Source organism: Rattus rattus, chromosome 3 (genome assembly GCF_011064425.1).
Source record: "Rattus rattus isolate New Zealand chromosome 3, Rrattus_CSIRO_v1, whole genome shotgun sequence".
Classification (NCBI taxonomy): domain Eukaryota; kingdom Metazoa; phylum Chordata; class Mammalia; order Rodentia; family Muridae; genus Rattus; species Rattus rattus.
This window is the reverse complement of record NC_046156.1, coordinates 196,439,464-196,447,952: the sequence shown is the minus strand read 5'-3', so window position 1 is coordinate 196,447,952 and position 8,489 is coordinate 196,439,464.

Here is an 8,489-nt window from a genome sequence, read left to right as displayed (position 1 = left end):
AAAAAAAAAAAAAAAAAAAAAAAAAAAAAAAAAAAAAAAAAAAAAAAAAAAAAAAAAAAAGCATTGAATCATTCTAAGAAGGAAACTGTCTCTAACCAAGAATATTCACCCAACACATCTTAGATACTATGTTTGCAAAGTCTGAGACACAATCCTTTTCCCACTGTGCCATGATAAAAGACAGCTGCCTTTACTACATTTGCTTAGTCCCCGTTCACAAGGTGTGTTTCCTCCCACTCAACCATTCTCAAAAGTGTGAGTTGCTTAGTATCCTAATCATTACTAAAAATCTAATATATAAGATCTGATAAATACAATCAACAATCATTATGAGACAAGAACATTTGCTTAGGAACATACTAGAAAACAGTGCTGTAACTAAATACCTGACCATTTTACAAGTAGAGTCCCATGGATTTTTTCATAATGCATCTGAAAAATGAAAGCACGTGTTGCATTTCTTTCCCTCAAGAAATACCACAGTCTTGTGGGTACATTCTTTTTCAGTTTGAAATGATTTTCTCATATAGCCTTGTTAGATGACAGTGTGTGATATCAGGTTATAGTTATCTCTTTCCTTTTGATGGAGATAATGTTTACTGTCTCCTATTTCTTTTGTACCTCTCCCTCTTTACTACCTAGTCTTTTCTCACATGTTACATATTGATTGCATGTGTTTTACCTACATTATGACATTGAGCTCTCAAGGACCCTTGAAGGAATATGTATTTCTGATGTGGAAATCTAAGTTAGAAGAATTGAAGAATACATTCAGGACTTAAGTTCAGGGTATATGGTTCCAGTACAACACTTCCATTGGTTTTACCTAAAAGATAGTTGATATTTTACTGTCATCTAATTAAACCACAAACCTGAGAGATATGAGAGATTGCCAGTAGGAATTATTTTAGATATCAAAGGATGGACCAGATTTCTAAGCTTCTTTAAAATAGTAATTCTAGATAATATACAAGAGGAGGGGCATGAGTTCTTGTAGTCAATATAAAAGTCATTCTACACAAACTTAAAACAGCAAGATGCCAAATTGAGCAAAGGGTACATTAGGTCATAATTGTATCTACTTCAGAGTAAATTAGAGTAGGGGAAATATAGAAAAGGGAAAATAGATTTCCCTGTGTTTAACAAAGCTATTAGAGGGGATATTCAATATTTATAGGGAAAAAACTCAAGAGAATAAACTCCTCAGACATTCTTCAAAAAACAAAATTATATTTGAATAGCTTTGAACTATATTTCACATACTATGGCCTCAATTGATCCCTGAAGGAAAAGAACCAAATCAATGAACTGTTACTTATGACTTCAACAGAGTGTTTCCATTGTACTGCCATAGACATTCAGAAACAACCTATGTGGATTGAAATCACATAAGAGTCCACTTGTAAATAAATTCTCAGTATTTTCCATACCTTTGTGCAACAAAAAGACACATTATATTAAGAAGCTGAAATTTTGGATAGATTTAGCAACAAGAAAGTTTTAATTTCAAAGGCCAATTTCATTGCTGATTATTCTGTGACTTCCAGTAAGTTATTTTGTCACTTTTAATGTGAACTAAGCATGAGAATATAACATTCTAAGAATCCCTACGATGATCAAAAGTCATGGGTGTAAATATTCAGTATATAAAACAGTAATGAATACTTTATATAGATTAAAAATTAAATATTGTCATACAGTGTGGTTATGGACAAATAAACCAGCTTGGGATGAAGTATATAGTTTTGTATATTTCTTCACTTCAGATTCTTCACCTAGATGTGGGTGATGGAAATATACTAATATTAAAAAATAGTTGGCTTTTATACATGTTCAAATTATGGAAGTTCAGAGTGAGGTTAGAAGAACTAAGCACTATTCTGGAGGCCTGGGAGAAATGGTGATATAGACCTTTACTTTATAAGGTATGCCCTGGCTGGTGCTTTTGAGGCAATAGGGAAACTATGAAGTGGTTCATGCAGTAGATAAATTAATAACCAATCTTCTTATGCTCTGGGATGATTCCTTCAAGTTAAAGTAGAAAGCAGGAATTTCTGTTTACCCAAAGGTGATATATTTGGTATTGATTTTTCCTTTGCTTTCCTTCTTATGGAGATGTGTGTAGGTTAATGTGGAAGGAACAGTGTCCTAGTAAAAACAGCCTATATAAATATTTTTGGAAATTAAATGTTTCAGGCATGGATTCTCAGTAAGCTGGTTAAATTTGAATTGGAATCATTCTTTCAGATTGTGGGACTCAGTCCTAGTAAAGCAAAAGCAAAGAATGATAGAAAAGAGACAGGAGATATTCACTACTACAGAGAATACTGAAATAAAACCAAGTTAAAACTAAGATGTTGCATGTGCACAAAAAGGATTGTCAAGCCAACTGCTCCTCTACAAGATATTATTCTGTTGTCATAAATGACATTGAGAACTTACCTAGGTCTGGCACAGAAAACAAAGTTCTTATAAATTGTTTGATTTCTTTTTCATGTAACAGATAATTATTATGACAGTCAAGAAAATGCCCCCCTGATTTCTTATACATGTTGTATCAAGTGCTGAAATAAAAATTTTGCCCAACTGGTTGTCAATATTCATCTAATAGTACAAACTATCAGAGTCTTAAAAAGATCACCTCTAGCTTCCCAGGACCTGTGAATGTGTTGTAACATGGAGCCTTTATGCAATGTTTCTGAGACTTGGGATTTATTATGAATTCAAAACACTAATAAGTTCACAAATCCCCTATAGTCTAGAACACTTAAGAAGAGCCTCCAAGAATGACTTCTGAGCCCAATGTTACCCTCTGTCCCAAGAGTAATGCTGATAGCTTCAAAGGAAACTACTATAAACACGTCATTTATCAAGATGGAAAATAAAGATATCATTTTTACTAAGTTTTTATTGATTTGTTCTATACAGAGAATTTCTTTTGTTTAGTCTTAGGTAACTCAAAACCATACAAAAAGCTGTTTACACTGTAAGTGTGGCCCTTAAGACAGTCACCATGTTTATGAGGAGTAACTAAAATTGTATCATAATCCTTTATTTGTTTCTACTATATAGTATGAATTAAATATATGTAAATTTATTCTATGAAATTTTTCTTCATTTTTTGAGGTTCTATGTCATTATTTTCTTTTCATGTGTTTACTAATAATATTTTCTTCAGTATCTCACCTCATGTCTTCATTTCCAGAGTCCTGACCATATTCTTAATATCTAGGATTTATTCGCTACCAGGTCTTGAGAATTTTCTTGATTTTCATTTTCTCAAATTATATTACATGTGACATCTAATATGTAACCATCATATTGTTTCTTATTAAAAATTCTGTGTTTCATTCAGCATGTTTGCATTGGTCAAATACAATAAGCATACATTTCACAAATTCTTCAAGAATGTGTGAGACAACTTGCAGGTTTTCTAAGTTAGTAAAAAAATTGTTAAAAACATTAGCCTTTAGGTTCTTCTGAAATGAATCATAAAACAAATATGATAACAAAGTTTATTTATTTTACTATTTTATTTTTGGAGTTCCATGGGTATGGTTGTATGTTACCATTATTGTGTAGACATATGTATGTGGATGCATATACATGTGTATTAGGAGGTCAGTAGGTAAGTACAGGTATTGTACCTATAATGAAGAAAATTAAAATAATTTTACTAATGTCATCAATAAAACAGGAATGTCCACTCTCCACTCTCGTTAAATATATCTCAACATCGTAGCTTAAGTAATATGGGTGTAGGGATAAATAAGATAAAAGTAAAGGGAGAAATCCAAGTATTCTTTGTTGTAGATGATATTGTTTTACACATAAAGACACCACCAAAAGTCACATACAGCTGATAAAACATTTATCAAAATATAAGTATACAAAATTTACACACAAAGGCCAGTAAACTTTCTATATACAAAGAAAAAGATAAAGAAAAAGGGAGAAAGAAAGAAAGAAAGAAAGAAAGAAAGAAAGAAAGAAAGAAAGAAAGAAAGAAGGAAAGAAAGATCATGGAAAGAATACCTTTCCTGGATGTCCAAAGTAAAATATACTGAACAAATTAGAGTGAATGAAAAAATGACTAAGCCAACTCAGTCCACCAATAGGTTCTCCAGCAGTGGAGCAAGGATTAATAGGAAACAGAAAACTAAACAATGTGGTAGCAGGTACCCCAATCAGTTCAGAGGCTGAAAGTGGGTTTATTTTTTGCTATTCTGCTTTTATATCATTTTAATTATATGTAAGCAATAAGGTCAGTTCTAGGTTAAAGAAACAAGAATGAAAATAAACACAAAGAGTCAAGGAACAAGCAAGGCAATAAACAAAGTCCTATGATCACTGTTTCTAAGGGCTTATCAGCATGACCAAGATATCAGAGTCTACTACCCCATCCTAGCCCAAAATCATATTCTTGCTTGAAGACCACTTTTTTTCTAGCCTAAAATCAGACTCTTGCCTGGGCTAACTTCCCTGTCCTGGCCCAATGTCAAATTCTTGTCCTGGAGTAGCCTTACTTCTTGTCTAGTTCAATGTCAAGTTCCTGCCAAGTGGCTTCAAAAGCTCTCCACATCTCCCCATTTTTTATTTCATGAATGAGACTATGTCTCTCTTAGGTTATCCTGACAAGAATGCCTTTCTTACTTGTCTTGGAATATTCATTATCAAAGGCAATGCACTTTTGTATTTGGTTAGTAAGGCACTATGCAAAACTTACCTATCTCTGACTGCCAGCCTGTTAAATTAATGACTCTGTCTGGGGGTCCATTTTTAGTTTCCAGCCATGTATTTTGGACACCACCAAGTTGATGTTATTAAAAGCAAGACTGATCACTATGCACAAGAATAAAATTATTCCCAAGACAAGAAAGGCTAGTATTGTCAAGTTATATATGCCATTCTTGAAGCTTAACCAAGACGGAAATATTGACTTCAGGCCATAAAAAATTTTATCAGCAATATCTGTAACATCAGAGTTTATCAAAGCAGCATTCTTTAAATTCATAATCTCACTAAACAACTTAATACATCCAGACAAGTGTTAGAATTATGCTCAACAACTGCAAGTGTCTTTAAACTATTTCACAATTATAGTGACTACCATTTTAAATTTTTTTTTTTTTTTTCGGAGCTGGGGACCGAACCCAGGGCCTTGTGCTTGCTAGGCAAGCGCTCTACCACTGAGCTAAATCCCCAACTCCCATTTTAAATTTTTGAAGTAATGCAAATCCATCATTAATTAGCATGTCACTAGAGATGACTTCTTACTCTTAAACTCTGAACCCCCTCTTTGATAATTTGAATACTTTCATAGAGTGCATCAAAATGCCTACCAAATCCTCGCGAGTACTCAGAGCATCAGTAATATCATTTGTTAAATAGTTAATAAGAGTAGCTGTCTTAACTTCTTGTGTCAAATGAATTGAAGAAGCAATGGTGCAAACTATTAATGCTACAAATGCTGCTATGTCAACAATATTCTAGCCCATTACGCTTTTGCTTCTGTTTAAAGACTGACTCACTTCTTCTAGTATTTGCAAGGTTTTTTTTTGTTTGTTTTTTTTTTTAGACTACCAAGGTCCTGTAATACAGGCAATAAAACAAAAGCCAGTTGATAAACCACTATAACAGACATGCCAGATTTCAATATATTAACACAATTAGAAAGTGAACAATCAATAAACTTACATTAAATACTGAAGAAGAAGCAAAAGTAATTTTAACATGAACAATAAAAGTTTGGGAGCCTAAACACAAGCACTAACACTTGTTCAAAGTCCAGATCCTGTCCCAGTTTTATCTATTGCTAACAGATCTTTATAAAGAACTGCAGCTAACTTCCAAATGTGTCTCTGAAAGTGTCCCGAACCATCCTTCCAAATGAAGTCTGTTGTTTTCAATATTGGATTGATTTCAAGACCAGCCCATGATTGAGTCAGAATAACTTGCCTCATTAAAGGAAAGAAAAGAGTCATTAAAACTTCACTTTTTAAGTTTTTGAAGGTTGTTTCCAGTCTGCATGTTCTCTGTACCACAGGGTCTAAAAAACTGAAGCAAGGCAGCTTATCCAATCTGAGATACAGGCAAGCAAAGGTGGGTCAGGAACATATGTTCAATAGAGTTTTCCATCATCTTTGTCAGGGCACTCGGCAGGCTTACAGGTCAGCACTATCCTTTGTCCCAGCACCAGCATGCCACACCGATCACTCTGGAATCCAACACATACATTCAGCATCCTACACAAAACAAAACAAAACAAAACAAACAAACAAAACCACACAAACATGCTCTCTTCTCCAATTGTTTCTGTGTAAGGCCTATCATCTGCCTAGTATTCAAATCTGCTGTGTCATTGCCCTAACTAAGGGTCCACACAATCCAGTATGAGCTCTTAAATGTCCTTTAAAATAAGGAACAGTACATCCTCTTGAATTATTTTTGCATGAATAATTGCAAAATTTGAAAATTTGCATTACCTAAAAAAGGAATAGTTTCAAGCAATTGTAACCCTTGAGATATATATTTAAAGCTTGATTTAAAGCTTGATTTTTCAGCATTTCTAAAGCAGTAGCTACATCACGTAGTTCAATTATTTGTGTTCAATAGCACAGGCTGCCCTCCCATTAGATGAGCTGTCTATAAATACAGTAAGCGCATTTTATATGGGCTGCATGCATAAATTTACAGGAAAAACAAAAGCATGCATAAAATTGTAACAACTTATTTTTTGGATAATAATTATGAATTTTGCCTGAAAAAATTGCAATAGCTCAAGTATTCTGTAATATCCAATTTAATTGCTATTTAGAATAAATAATATTTTGTCAGGTTCTTTCCCAAAATATTTTTATGATTCTATTCTACAATTCTGAAACAACACATAAACAGCCTCAAAATAGCATGTTAAAACTTTACTTGAATCTCTTGCTCTTTGCTCTCTTCTTGTCCCTGCTAGTCCCTTATGTCCCTTCTCTCTCCATGCCCCACCCCTTCCATCCACATGCTCATGGCCGGACTTTACTTATCCCCTCTTCTACTCTTCTTCTCTCATTAATCCTCTCCATATTAGGGAAAAAAATTCTTGAAGACACACAAAAAAGTATCAACATTAATAGTCTCTTTTGCCGACGAACTTCTGTAGGCACATGAGAAAATAGCAAGAACACAAACAGCCAACAATTGATCATAGGCTATATAAAGTATCTCTTCTTGACTAATGGCCTCCTCTAATTTCTGCAAGGCAATTTGTCCATCATCAGTCAATTGTCAAAGGGAATTAGAATATGCATCCCCCTTAAAAAATATCAGAGTTTACCTGTGGTAAGTTTATGATAAGGTCTTAGGCAATTAACATCTCCAAACAACTTTTGAAAATAATTGAAAGTGGGTAAATTATCTTTATTTTAATATGAATTTTCTATGCCACAATTTGTTTAGGATATAAATGATGCCCCAAGTATTGAACAAGATTTTGCCTTTGAATCTTTTCTGGAGAAACCACTTCTCAAAAATTTAAAGCTCATTGTACAAGAGCAAAGGCTTGTAGTAAAACTCTTTCAGAGGGAACGGTCAATAAAATACCATCTATATAATGCATAATATACACTGGAAAATTCAGTCTTAAATTCTTGTACTGAAGCAAATACAAAATTATTTTGCATAATGTAGAGCAATTTAGCCATTCCTTGAGACAAAAGTTTCCAATGGTATTGCTTCATGTGTTCTTTAAAATTACAGGCAGACATGCTGAATGCAAACCATTATAATCATGAAGATGCAAAGCAATCAGATAAAAACAATCCTCGAAATCCATAATAATTCTATATGCATTTGCTGTAATGGAAGCTGGAGTTACCAAGCCTCCATAAGTTCCATAACCTCATCAACCCTTCAAAAACCCTGCAGCAATCTCTACCTGCCCACTTTTTTCTTAATTACAAATATGTGTGTTAAAATTCTGAGCCTGTGATTGAACTATAAACTGCAGCCAATGGAACACTGGCAGTTTAGTGAGAATCTTCAAGTTTCCCTTGCAAGAGCAGAGCATAACCACAACTTTAGAAAGCAAAACTCAACCTCCAAACAATCCAGTCTCTCCAAAATCAACACTAAGTACATAACTTTCATGCTGCAAAGTTTGGCTGTTAACTTCTGCACATGAATGTACGATGTGCAGACTCATATCTCATCAAAAAGACACTGCCCTAAATCCTATCTTTTATAAGTCTGATTTTTAGGATAAAAATTAAATTAAATATTACTCAATTTAGAGTTATCTTTAGAGACCTTTTTCCCTGGCTTGGCTCATGCCATGTGTTGTTCTGAATGACTCCAACCCTGAGCTACTAGTTTTAAGTCAACTTTCTGTTACCAATGTTACAAATTTTTAATGGAGGGGGGAATTGGAGGTTTCCAACTTTCATATTATACTATATTATATTATATTATATTATATTATATTACAGTGTTTTATTAAGTAA